The sequence below is a fragment of the Megascapheus bottae genome, chromosome 16 (assembly GCF_031878675.1).
Source record: "Megascapheus bottae isolate mThoBot1 chromosome 16, mThoBot2.hap1, whole genome shotgun sequence".
Lineage (NCBI taxonomy): Eukaryota > Metazoa > Chordata > Mammalia > Rodentia > Geomyidae > Megascapheus > Megascapheus bottae.
Window position 1 is genome coordinate 28,587,702 of NC_143524.1, and position 15,114 is coordinate 28,602,815.

At 35.4% G+C, this 15,114-nt stretch overlaps 1 non-coding gene across 1 annotated transcript; it reads right to left on the reverse strand.

Annotated features, from left to right (window-relative positions):
* Positions 1-14,719: 14,719 nt before the first annotated feature.
* LOC150053061 (U6 spliceosomal RNA) lies at positions 14,720-14,820 on the reverse strand. Its single transcript, XR_016538208.1, has one exon. It is a non-coding gene; the product is annotated as a U6 spliceosomal RNA (small nuclear RNA).
* Positions 14,821-15,114: the final 294 nt, after the last annotated feature.

Below are 15,114 nucleotides of genomic sequence, written 5' to 3' on the forward strand. Positions count from 1 at the left end.
GGCCTTTATCCAGTTGAACATAACCACGTTTATAGTAAACCACCAGCACAACTATGTTCATTGCAGCATTCGAGGGCATGAGAATTACAACTGCTGCAGTCACAGAGTTTCAGGATTTGGAAGGACATCCAAGCAAGGAAGGTAGCTCACCTTTGCAATGAAGGCATTGTTTATAGATAATTGGTATTAATACTAATGTTGAGACATTGCATATGACCTGGGACTACCTTTGGAAATCAATAGCTATTGACACTGAGCCCATTAACTTTTGCTTTCTTCTCCACATAAAGAGAACTATAAATATTTATCTTATAATACAGTTTACAGATGCTTAGATCACAGTTGTCACTGGATACCACTCTCATCTAACCTCTCTAATATTGGGTCAGAAATTGTGTGATTGTTACTAGGAAGTACAAAACAGGAAGCATCAGAGAGATACAGAAGGTGTTGAATGAGACAGAGAAAACTTACAGGGAAAGGAGGAAAGAAGACATAATTAATACTTAAAACATAGAAGCAGCTCAAAGTGCAATCCAGTAGAATGTGATTTGAGACTACCACAATGCATGTCCAAAAGTACACTTCCTTTTCTTGGTGAATTCACTTAGGGTTCTCATTGTTCTGCATTGCCTAAATACTTCCTTCAAACTTTTGGCTTTTGAAAGTGCATTTTCAGGAAAAATAAAAAAGCAAAGAGGATAGCTATTGAACCTTTCACTTAATTCCATCCTTTCTTCTTTCCTATGTTCCTTCCTTCCTTTCTTTTCTTTCTTCCTCTTTTAACTTCTTATCTTCAGAGAGATCACCAACTCAAAAACAGTGGCATAGTCAGAATGCAGAAATCAGATGAAAAATGAGCCAACTGGCAAACAAAGTGTAAAAACTGGGGTTTTGTTAGTATCTTTCCTGAGGGGATGCCAGGGAATAAGAGAAGCTTTTAGAACTCCCTTTCAGCTCTTCCTGTCTCATTATTCATAAGATAAAGCTGATAGTAAGGGCCTGTGGAGACAGAATGTTGGAGATGGAGAAAATCACATTTACCTTTGCTCTACTTTTCTAGAGAAATATGGAAGGATTTCTGCCTCAGTCTGAGTAGGTGGGAGAGAAGAGAGAACGTTTGAATATGTTTCTATATTTTGTCATACTCTCTTTTCTGTTGGTGAGACATAGGGCTTTTGTGACAGTCTCTCTTCGCTACATCTTATTTTTCTTATGTATAAGGTGGAAGGAGTGCAATTTCATAGGATTTTTTGAGGATTAAATGCATAAAGAATTATAAAGTAAACAGAATAGCTTCTAGTACAGAGCAAGTTCCCTATTACAGTAATCTATTATTGTTATTGTTCATTTCAAGTGTACTTCCTTGTAGAATTCAACTGGTCCTGAAATTGATACAGTCTATGAGATAAACTTGTTTTTTTTTACACAAATAGAATTTGAACTAGTATTATTCATAAATAGTTTATCAGCCATCAATTAATCTTCCCCAGGATAAGGTATATTTTATCTAGTTTGTAAATATACAAATGAATTCATGTATTCTCACCTTTTTTGTCTGCTCCTTTTCTGAACTGCCTACTCAAAAAATGGTATTTTATTTGCTTTGGAACATGTAGTAATGTTACTAGACAAGATCTGCCTTTGGGGTTGAGAGATAGATTAATATGTATCTATGACATACAAACAAACCCTCAGCCTAATTTTAATTACATTCTAAAATCTAAGTGTCAGTGATTGTATCTAGAGATTCCCTTTTTGAATACTTGTTTGTTAAACACATCATTTGAAATATGATGTAAAAATCAAGGTTAATAAATTCTTTAATTAAAAAAAGAGTTGTGTACTAAGTAAAAATTCAGCAGACGAATTTTCATATAATGTGTTTATGAAGGATCAATAAATCTTTGTCTACCTTGCTCAAACACATTCTTCGTGTGCCTTCTTTCAAGTTATTTCCATCCTTGAAGGTAAAGAATGGAATCCTATTAAATAATGAGCACTACTTCCACGAAACCATCTGGCTGGGAAATGCAAGTAAATCTTCTTCACAAAGAATCAGTAATTTAACTCATTTTAAAAGTCAAATTTTAGAAAGAGACATTTCAGTTGATATTCAAGATCATCAGATAAAGATGAAAGATCCCTATTTACTCATTTTATTTCATTTTAATGCCAATTAGGGTACCATGAGTCCTAACGGTCTATTGCAATGTGATTATTGGAGACAAACAAAGGGTACTTACAGGATCTCTTTCTGGACCCATATTCTGATCATCTGCTTGCAAAAAATATGTATATTAAAAAGGATGCAAAATGGATCATATTGTACATAGAGAAAGATCTATAATGTGTACGTTAATGGTATCATTCCAATGTTTAATTCCAAGGAAAATACACTCATTGGAGTGATTCAATCATTGAAGCTGTTCATTTAGGTCCTTTTTGCTGGGCCTCACCAAAAACTCCTTGAGATCAAGTTTTTGTCATAATCATTTCTGTGTTCTCTACAAAGCATGAACTATGGCCTAGCAGTATGAAATCATTTGGTACTAGTGCCTTCGACCATTCTAGAAGCATAGCTTTCAGATTTTCTAGGGATCAGGTTCCATTCTGTTGGCTTGTCTGCCAATACCTTTTGATATCTAAGAATGATGGTATACTGGTGACAAGACTTGTACAATAAATCTATATGCAACCCTGTCCAACTAAGTAAATTGCTGGAGGCAATTCAGTAATTTCTGTTTAAAAACTCTCATGTACTGCATGCTAGTGTCAAAATTCATCTTTAAAGTTCATGAATTAGTCACTATCTTTCTATCCCCACCCATTTAATTGAAATCAACGAAGTTAACAACAACACATCTGAATGTGAAATATAATTTTTTCCATTTTAGCATCCAAATTCATGTTAGGAACTTAACTATTGCTGAGAGATTGTGTTCTATCCTTCAGACATTAGAATTCAAAAATAAGACCTTTTTCAAAAAAAAGAAAAAGGGAAGAAATAAATGTTGATTGTTGTTTTTTTTTCCTTCTCTTCATTTAAGGCCACTACTTGGAATTAACTACTACAGTTAATTTCAGGAGTAACAATTCTGTATGTTCCCAAAGTCATCTATCAACAAGAGTTTTCTTCGTACCCCAAAGTGATTCTGCTCACAAAATTTAAATCAAAGTATTTTATGTGTGGCTGTCTTAACTGTCTTTAGCTCTCTAAACAACTATGTGATCCATGAACCTGGCAGATGGAACATGTGAAGTCCTGCGAAACATCAAGACCTTCCTAAGTTTAGTCTGAGAAGAGCCATGGGAGATGGAGAAGGAGCCAATAAACAGGGTGAAGGTCAATTAGAGCAAGACTGGAATTTAAACCGGACACTCTAGCACGAATTATCTGAAGGTGGGAAACACATCTGAGGTGGAACGCATCAGACAGAGCCATTCATGTCATTCATCCATGCAATCCAAACATATGTTAAGGCCCTGTCTTTCCATTCGCATTTCACAGGCATGGTTTTAATTTGATGTTATGCTTTAATGGGTTTCCTCAAACCGGCAGTTGGCAAAGGATTCACAAGTGAAAAGCTTGCATGAATGGGTCTTGGTTATTCTTTATCAATAGCATTTACCATCATTTGCATAAAAATTAGAAAGATTTCCCCTCCCAACAACTCCAAGCCAGCAAAATTAAAACTCTTTTCTTAGATGTTGCTGCTTAGGTGGTTATTCTTACTTCACCTTGCTTGAGTTCTTTAAAAAAATTAAACACAATCTTAATAAAAATTCATCATTTTGTCTGCTGACTTAACCAGGAGGGATCATCTGGTGACTGTCCCCTGTGCCTCTAATGGCTTAATTAACATTTAAATCCAAGGTTTTAAGAAAGGGCTAGTATTATTTTAAAATGTGAGTTAGTTAATTGCTGCCATGATACCTCAGGAGCTGGCATGTAGCATCTATAAAAAGATCCTTGGGAGATGGGTAGTGTGATTTAAAATATGAGCTTATAAACTAGTAGTACACTTCTTTAAAAAAAGCTTTAGTTATTAAACGTAAAATTCAATATTATTTAATAAGTTCAATGAATACATATCTTTTAAAACAACTTTATTTTAATTGATAAAACAAGATTATATATAATAAAGGTTGTGATTTTTTTGCATTTTTTATTGTAATTAGTAAAAGGGTTACATGATATTTGCCAGATAGAAGGTGCATTAATTCACATACATTGATACCCTTTCACATGTCTTGGTACCCATTTCCCTCCCCCTCCACACCCCCCACCCGTCTTGGTTTTCCCCCCTTCCCTATCAAATTTCAAATAACCAAATACAAATAAATTCAATATATCAGATAACAAAGTGAGATACTATAACAATATGAGATAACCAAGGGACAGCAAAGGAGATGAGAGACAACATAGTACATTAAGGACAACAATCATTCATTATATGGCTTTTGTTTCAATATCCTGGAGGTCCTTTCAATTAAAAGGTTGTGATTTTTGATACATATATCTATTATGCAATGTTTAAGCCTTGTTAAGCATATCTTTTCCTCATTTATCATTTAATTATAAGTATAAAATTCTCAAGTGCTAGTGTAGTAATTTTTACTAACCAATGGCATCCAATTTCATACATAATGAATGAACTTGACAAAAATATGCAAGAACATTCAATGAGGGGTGTGGCAGACTTTAGTACACCTTCTATGGCCTATCTAACATACCTTTCCTGAAAGCTAAATTATCTTCAAAGAATTATAATCAGCACTGGTCTCTGTATATATAATTTAACTTGTGCTATAATCTTTTAAATATAGTGAAATTAAAACAGAGACAATGGATTATAAAATCACTTGCATGAATTCAAAGCAAAGAAAAATGAACGTTCAAATAGATGGATTGACAAAAATACAAATTCATAATGGTGGAAAAATTGAATAAAATGTGCAAACAATGTTAACAAACAGAAATGCACATTGAGAAACAGCAGTTTCCCATATGTACAGTCCTTAAATTAATAGCCAAAATACTAATTTTAATGCTTCATACATGTGGAAAAATTGTGCATACACAAATGGCCACAAAATAATAAATATTATAGCTCATTTATAAATAATTTGGACACTGTAGAAGCAGCTCAGTTAGGTAGTCAGCACCTATCACGCATGAGGCTCTGACTTTGATCATCAGTACTAATAAACAATGATATTAGTATTAATAATAATTTGATGAATTTTCAAACTTATAAAACTATCTCATATATTTTTGGCTAACTTTGTGTTTTGTAATTTGTATCAAGGAATTATTTCAAAAGAAGTAAATGGTAATATACTTACCAATTATATTTACTCTTGTATTATCCACAAAAGCAAAGAAATTGTAGACATGTGGCTATGTAAAAATATTGGAAGCTGCTCAGTTGTTTCCATTTTAGGTCACTAAGGATGATTAATCCTAATACCTACAAGATAGTAATAGGTGATAGTAAACCATGTGCAATTTTTTGTTGCTCCCTGTAAAACAAAATACATACACATTTCATAGAAAAGCACAGAAGCAAAACGATTGTTTAACTGGAATGGAAAAATTATAGCTGGTACTGAGGATTCAGCTTATGAGTAGAGCAGAAGGAAACTGATATAGGATGGAGTAGAACCAGCTAATTTAATTTCCATTTAAATGGAGTAGCTTCTCTGAGTCTTTGTTGTCAGTGTTAAGTGACATACTGCTTAGATAATATATCATGGAGTCTTCCAAAGCTAAAGTCATTATATTATTCATAGCAGCTTTGTATCAAACAATATGTGAAAGAAGTTGACTGAAAACATTCTTATTTCAGGGAAGATACAATCAGCAAGGAGATGTCAACAGCTGAGCAGTGATAATTTACTGTGTAGCACAGGAAAGTTTTCTGATAAGAGTATTTTAGCAGGAAATGGTGAAGGCAGCCTGTGTGAACGGTAGGGTGACTGTGTGAGCATGAGAAAAACAGCAAGTTCAACTATCCTGATGCCAGAATTTGTTGGGATTCAGGTGATAATCATCTGTAAGATATGATAATGATTTCACATTTCTGTTAGCATTTCCTGAATAGTTCTAGAAGTAATAACCTTTGGTCAAACATTGATTTGAAATATATTTCCCCTTCATGGTTCAATTTTTCCATATTTTTAAAGCATTATATAATCTTTAAGTAGTTATACAATGGAGTTGCATGCTTCCTTGTCCCTCCCACCCCATCCTTTAATTTTGTGGGACAAACATTGAACTTAATGAGTTCATTCTTTCCTCTGCCTCTCTTCATTTGTCTATTCCCCTGCCCTCTCCTATAAATTCCCCTGCTACTTGGAAAGGAGTGAATTTATGTATTAGAGTTTGTGTTAGTGTGTGTGTGTATGTGTGTGTGTGTGTGTGTGTGTGTGTGTGTGTATTTCAGAAAGAGCTCTCAATTTCCCAAAAAGCTAGCTTTGCCAAACACTATGAACTTTTACTGTATACAGGACAAATACAAGAACATTTGCCATCTGAGAGAAATATTTATAATCCAAGAAACTAGAAACTCAGAAAAAAGAAATGAGAACCCTTCCTTGAAAGCTTGCGCCTGAGGAACAGTTACCATCTGCCTCTCTTGGCCCAGAAGCTTGTGTTTGAATTATGCTGCTGACTCCCCCACAGAAACCAGTCAAAACAAGTTTTCCAGAGAATTGCTCTTTTAAGTAGAGTTTTGCTTGTGACTGTGTTATACTCTTTCTGCACCTTACTAAGTGCCCCCAAACTACTTCTTCCTCCCTGTCACTATACTCAGAACAATAATGACAAAAAACACACTTGATTTTTTTTAAAAAGTGTTCCAATTCTAGTCCAGGAGGAAACAGCTAAACTTGAAGAAACACCTAAACTCAATCTCTAAATCATATACCACACCTAAAATCAAGTTACTATCATATGTCCCCTGCTGAAGTAGACTCTTCCTTCTATGTTCTTCATTTATATTTTTGACTCCTTATAGTTTATTGTCCATGTTGCAGCCACCATGGTCCTTTAGAATATAAAAGGGATTATAGCAATCTCATTCCCAAAACTCTATTTTTTTAATTGAGGTTTAGAATAAGCAACAGACTTTATGATTTGAAAAAATTGTGATGAACCAACTGATAAATGGGTCTGTATCAGATGTAAAATGTCTCTTCACATAAAATGAAACTATTGGGGCCGGGAGTCTGGCCTAGTGGTAGTGTTCTTGCCTAGCATGTATGAAGACCCGGGTTCGATTCCTTGGTACCACATACATAGAAAAAGCTGGAAGGGTTGCTGAGGCTCAAATGGTAGAGCTCTAGCCTTGAGAAAGTCTAAGGACAGTGCTCAGGCCCTGAGCTCAAGCCCAGGACTGGCACACAAAAAAAGGAAAAAGAAACTGTTATCAGAAACCAGAGATAATCCACAGAATGGGAGGAAACTCTTTCGAATTATTCCACAAGTAAAGGATTGCTATAGTGACTATGCAAAGAACTCAAAATACTGGCTAAAGGACAAATAATCACTTGCATAAGCAAATAAACTGAACATAATTCCAGGATGAGGAAATTCAAGTGGCTAATCAAGAAATTGTCTGTGTCTTTGGCCATAGAGTCATCTTTGACATCCTTGGTGCTTGGATCCAGTACATGCAAATCAAAAGTACACTAAAATTCTACCTCATCCCAGACAGGATGGCGATCTTCAGAACAATAAACAGCAGCAAACACTGGTGAGGATGTGGAAGTGGTGGGAATACCACATGTCCTGGCTATTTTTGTAGACTATAGCTCTAAAGTCAAGTGTTGATGGCGATGATGGTGGTGGTGGTGGTGGTGGTGGAGATGATGATGATGATGATGATGATGATGATGATGATGGTGACAGTAGTAATGATAACATTATAGGAATTTAAAAGGTGAAATATTTAGATAGGGATCAGCAAGAATATGGAAAGGAAAGAAGAAGATATCAAGGGCGATTAGGACTGAAGGATGTTACATATGTATCTAAAGAATACACATAATGAAAGCTGACAAATACTCTTTGACAAAGGTGAAAGAGGGAGGAGGAAGGTTGGAATATGGATGAGAAGGTAAAGTTGTTGAAGGTATACTATATTCATGTGTACAAATGCCACAGCAAAAGCCCTTAATATTATAGATGTATGCTAAGTTAAAAACAAAAATTTTATATGATGGAACATTGGATATAACCCATAGATAGATAGATAGGTAGATAGATAGATAGATAGATAGATAGATAGATAGATAGATAGATAGATAGATAGATAAAAGAATTGGGAAGAATAGACAATTCTTCCCAACTTGGAAATACTTCCAAGTTATACCTGGTCCATTCTTTCAAAGAAAGAAACCTCACCACCCCCCAAATGAATGTGTATAATAGTTCTAGTCTATAGATAAGGTAACTAAAGCCTAGTGGTGTTTATTACTCTTCTGGTATGAGATCACAGAGCATCCACATCACTTCTCTACTTTTCCAAAACTGGGGAATTGACTGCTGAAATATGTGAAGGTGGATTTTAATTCCTTTGACCTTTTATTACACATACACTACTATACTACACACACACACACACACACACACACACACACACACACACACACACACATTAATTTGTTTACACCCTGAGCTGTCAGCATTAGTGTTTTCTTGTTCCATACTATAGCTCAAGTTGAAACCTTCCTGTCCTTGTCTTAGGAAAGCTAAGTGTGGAATGAATCTCCACTGTTAAGGCAACTGGTTCTCAAGGCAAGAACATCTCTGAAGAGGATCAAAATTTACTCCTACTAGTTTTGGGAAAAAGAGGTAGGAATGTCAGAGTGATGGATACCTTTGCCTATAATTAATTCACTGTTATGAGGAATGTAAGTCTGCTGGGCAGAATCTTCAGACTTTTGCTCACTCATCAGACATCTCCAAATGTCTCCAAATGCATCTCCAAATGCACTAAGCGGTGACAGAGATGACCAGGGAGATGAAATAGGACTGAAAAGTGAGATTAATTGACATGTAGCAAAAGACAGAATTGTGGTCAAAAGGCTGGAGGCAAATATAAAACCATCTAACAAAAACGCTTATCACCGCTTATCACACTTACATATGTGTGTACACAAACACAATTTGAACATTTGACCAATTTTGTTTTCTTCTGTTTTCCTCACAGATGTATTCTAGGGCCTGAAGGCTTCTATTGGAACTTTCATCTTACTGTCACAATGGGAAGATCAAAATGAATTTTCCTGTAAAGAGTAATATAGTTTCTGAATCTAAGTCAACACTGTATTTCTGTTTACCTGGAAGGGCTCTGTCTGTTTTCTTAAAAAAAGTATTGTCATTTTTTCCCTGTTGTTTTCTGAGTGGGGGAGGGTCAAGTGGACCAGACCAATGAGAATACCACCCTTTCCCGAAATATCTCTTTTGTCATATTTTGAAATCCACAGTCCATGGTAAATATTTTCAGGATGAATAGCCATGACTGTGAATGCCAGCATACCTCCAAGTCTTTTGGTCTATCTTCTTCTACCACTAGAGTGCACCAAAATGTTTATCACAGGCACAGAGAAGCCAGTAACTGTGCTTCCATGACAGATTCCCTTTTTCTTTCTATTCAACAATTTTATCACTTGGACTCTAATATTTCTGAGATAAGGCAAAATCTAGGATGCTTGGTTTATGGAAAAAAATAAAATATATCTAGTTGTTGAATTCAGGAAAGGATTGCAGCTTCATTCATTGGTGCAATGATAGTGAATTATCCTTCTTGGTGTGTGTGTGTGTGTGTGTGTGTGTGTGTGTGTGTGTGTGTGTGTTTTCAATGTTACATTTATAATGAAAGGGGAGGAGAGAGTCTGGCAAGTATAACAGAACAGCTTGAAGCAAACCCAATCTTGCTATGAAATTTGGCAAAAGAGATATTTTCAGACATCTGTGAGCCAGTGATGTACTGCAAGTTCCTAGAAAACTCCAAGGAATACACAGTTCTGAAAATCTAGGCTATTATCCATGTATTTCATTATTATTCATCCTATTAACATCTTATGTACTTGGCACTGGTCAACTCAGGTCTAGGGTGGATGATATGCACACTGTGATCCAGGCAATGCACTTGGCATCCAACCCACCTCCTTCTGAAAAGATTCTTCCTCTGGTGAAGGGATCTGCTTGTCATGTTTCCCTTGAAGTTAAAGCTCATCATTAAGGAGTCATTATCTGGATAAAGTGAGACTTCCAGGACAGTTCTACTTAAGAACAAAAGAATATTGTATTCAAGAAAGAAAAAGCTGTAGAATTTCAAAGCTTGGTCACCCATGATTTAAAAAGAAAGATCCTATGTATTCCATGATGGTGACTTCCACCTTTAATTTTCTCATCTGTGCCATTCTTCTTAGTTGTAGGCTTTTATATAGGACTCTTGGCTTTACCTTTCCACCTGGCTATCTCTAATGTATCTCAGTGACAAGGAGGTGATTCCTTATCTTCCATTATTTCCAGGAGATCACCTGTGGATACACATAGCTCCTTGTATTTTCCTTATTTCAGCTAAAGTTATCACAGACTACCTACTACAAAAGAAAGGAATGGTGAAATGCATGACTATAAGTAGTTTCTCATCTCCTTTACTCTAAATGTGTACAGACGTGATTACTTTTGTCTTTGGAATGCATGTGTGTCTGTCTACTCTCCTGAACTTAACCCAGCTAGCATCACTTACTGAACTCGTATTGGTGCTCATCTCAGTGTTTTCTTTCCCCAGGTCTCCTTCATGAGTAAATTTATTTTCTACATAGACATTATTATAAACTGCCAGAAACAGAACTGAGAAATTCCATACTCCTTTTTATAAACTTTCAAGTTCCTCATATTTAAATGAAAGTCTATTATGACTAAATATCTCTGTTTCTTGTCTGTCTTTTCTCTGTGTTTAATATCATTTTAAGACTCTCCCACCCTTTATTCACAATGTCAAACTTAAGATGATGACGATTCGCAAATTCCTGGATTATGCTAAGTTTAGAATGGCAAAGAATGAGCAAATGCTCTTTCCTGGATCCTTTTTTAGTCTTCAGATTTTAGATCAAACCATCCTTTGCTTCTCTTAGTCCTCTTCTCTAACCATTCTAATTTTTCTGCACCCACTAATTTGGCCTTAGTTCTCTCTTTCCGTACTTCGTAATCATGATCACAAACTACAACAGCAAAATAGCCCATGCTAATTCATTTATTTCATGAAGCTAGGTAACTAATGTCCGTTACTTTCCACTATTTTCCCAGTGCCTAAGACTCCAATATCTAAATTCTAGAAATGATCCAATAGATAACAACTGTGTAATTGTCCACAAAAGAATATGTATGTGTGTGTATATATGTATATATGTTTATGTATATACATACATACATACATACATACATACATACATACATAGACCCTGGGCAAAGACAAAATCAAAACAGAGAAAGGAACTCTTTACAATACAAAAGCAAACAAGGATTCATGAGACTTTAAATGAAAAATTACATAATCTATCATATTAACTGGTTAGATATGTATAACCCTCTATACAAGGCATTTGAACTTTCCACAACATTGAAAGAAGAAAATATTTTGTTATCTCAAAATGTAAAGAAAGATCACTTCTGAGTTTCACTGGTCATTTATAGCCAAGATTAAGTAAGGTAGGAATAGAAAGCAATGTTTTCACTCTGAAAAAGACTGTCTCAAATGTTTTCAACAAACATAATCTCTAATTATAAAATGCTGGAAATATTCCGTGTGTGTGTGTGTGTGTGTGTGTGTGTGTGTGTGTGTGTGTGTGTGCCCATCCTGGGGTTTGAACTCTGCTTTTGCTAAGACTCAATAATTTGGGCCACAGTCCCAATATCCAACTTTTAAAAGGTACTTTATTGGAAATAAGAGCTTCATTAACTTTAGTGCCCTGACTGGCTTTGGACCTTGATCCTTAGATCTCAGCTTTCTAATAGCTAGTATTTCTAGGCATGAGCCATCTGCACCAGACTTAAAACATTCTTTTTTACTTATTTGTTTATTTGTTTTGTATTTTATTGTCTGTGTAATGTATAGAGGGGTTACAGTTACATTCTTCAGGTAGTGGGTGCATTACTTCTCAAACATTGATACCCCTTCTCATGTTTTTGTCCCCTTTCTCTCCCCCACCCCCTCCCAATCATCATGTTTTCCCCTTCCCTTTCCTATTACAAATAAACATACATACAATATACCAGGTCCCAAAGTCAGATACAGTAACCATATGAAATTAACCATAAGGGGAAAAAGGAGAAAAGAAATAACTTTACATAATATATCAAAAACAACAATAACAAAGATAAACTTGTTGTTTCCAAATCTTAGAGTCAACCCATCTTAAAGCAAAATTTTCACCATTACTGTCCCAGTGATTGTTACAATAATGTTATTTAAAAAATAAAGTGCTGAGGGCCGGGAGTTTGGCCTGGTGGTAGAGTGTTTGCCTAGCATGCACGAAGACCCGGGTGGGTTCAATTCCTTGGTACCACATCATACATGGCAAAAAAAAAAAAGCTAGAAGTGGTGCTGAGGCTCAAGTGGTAGAGTGCTAGCCTTGAGAAAGTCCAAGGACAGTGCTCAAGCCCTGAGCCCAAGCCCAGGACTGGCAAAAAAAAAATAAAAATTAAAAAAAAGTGCTGAAATTTTTTTAAAAGGAAAATAACCTATCTTTACTCATAAATATGAATATTTACATGTTAAGGAATAGACTTCCTTTAAGTTAAGTGATTAGAATTCATAGCCTCAAGGAAGCTACCTGTTTATTAGATTAACTAGGAATGATTGATTGCTTTTATTTATTTTATGACACAGTCTTGCTAAATTACCCAAGGATGACCTTAATTTTGATTTGATGCACCTGTTGTCTCAGTATGTTTATCCACATTTCTGGGATTACTTATTTGCAGCCCAGTGCTCACATCAACTATACATCCATTATTTAAAAAAAAGATGTATATAGAATCATTTTATTAAACAGTGAACTTAAATAAAGTAAATAATTTCATATCTACAAATAAATGTGCTCTGCACAAAGAACATGAAAGCCTATTGCCATTACATTTAATTACTCAGGCTCCTCTTATCCTACTGATGACCAAGATTTGAAACACTAATACTTGCCATGATTATAAAGCTTGTGTAAGAACTTATTAAGTGAGGAAGACTAGGTAAAATTAATGAATAGACTCACCTCTGAAAATGTTCGAGTAAGCTCGTGTTTTGACATTTCTCAACACAAATCTTTCTCTCAAATTTAACATTAATTGTTTTGGAAATGATTACAGATTATTTTAAAAGCATAAATTCCTTTAGAAGTTGGATATCCAATATGTTAGAATCCTCAAAGAAAAAAAAAAACAATTGTTATTACTTTTCCTGATCCTGGCCATTCTAACTGGAGTGAGGTGGAATCTTAGCCTTGTCTTGATTTGCATTTCTTTTATGACCAGAGATGTTGAGCATTTCTTCATGTGTCTATAGGCCATTTTTGTTTCTTCTTCAGAGAAGACTCTCTTTAAGTCTTTGGTCCATTTTAGAATGGCCAGGATCAGGAAAACTAATAACAACAGATGCTGGAGGGGATGTGGCCAGGAGGGATCACTACTACACTGTTGTAAACTCATGCAAACTCGTTCAACCACTATGGAAAGCAGTATGACTAAACATAGAGCTTCCCTATAACCCAGCAATTCCACTACTTGGCATTTACCCAATCATCCAGAAACAAGGACATACTACTAAATCCACTAGCACAACAATGTTCATTGCAGCACTATTCACCATAGCAAAGGTATGGAACCAACCTAATGTCCCTCAGTTGATGAGTGGATCAACAAGATGTGGTATTTGTACACAATGGAATTCTATGCTGTTGTCAGAAAAAAACGACACAGCCCCATTTGTTAGGAAATGGAAAGACTTAGAAAAAATCATATTAAGTGAAGTAAGCCAGACTCAAAGGAACTTAGGCTCAATGGTTTCCCTCATTTATCATAATCAGTAGAAACCTTGGGCTCTACTAGCAGAGATTTTCAATAGAGCAAAACCTTGATACATAAGGCCATATAGTATGAAGCTAATTGAATGGACCTCTAGGATATTGAAACAAAAGCCATATAATGAATGATTGTTGTCCTTAATGTACTATGTTATCTCTCATCTCTTTTGCTGTCCCTTGGTTATCTCATATTGTTACAGTATCTCACGTTGTTATCTGATATATTGGATATATTTGTATTTGGTTACTTGAAATTGGATAGGGAAGGGGGGAAAACCAAGATGGGGGGGTGGAGGGGAGAGTAATGGGGACCAAGACATGTGAAAGGGTATCTATCTGGCAAATATCATGTAACCCTTTTATTAATTACAATAAAAAAATCAAAGTTCCTTTAGTACACTAGATTTCTGTGTATAGTGAAGTTTAACCACCATATATTTTCATTCGTTTATATTTTAAATTTTATTGTAAATTTGATGGTCAAAGGGGTTACAGGTTCATGAATCAAGTGATTAGTACTTTTCATTTTGAAGTGTCACCCCCTGCCTCATTTTCTCCTCGTTTCCCCCTTCCTGACCCTTCTCCCCCTAAGTTGTATAGTTCATTTCCAACATAGTGTCTAGTGAAAAATATGAAACACTTCATGAATTTGTGTGGCCCCTTGCTCAGAGGCCAGGCTGCTTTTTACCATTCCAATTTTAGTATATATACTGCCAAAGCGAGCCCTATTTTCATTTATTATTATCTTGGCCTATACTTTTAATGCATTATAGATTATGAATAACAATGTACAGTTCATTCAGTGTGTTCTGTAGAGAAACACATTTCAGACATTGATGTGTAAAAGATTTAGTTGCCAACTCCTCATTAAGGGAAGCTGAAGAAGTTTTAAATACTTTAGGATCCAGTAACAGGCATTTCCAACTCTAGGGGTATGACCTTGAAGGAAATGGGGAGACTTCAATTCCATCCTTTTTCTCTTTTCCTTTACACCATAAGGTGACTAAATTATCAAGTCGC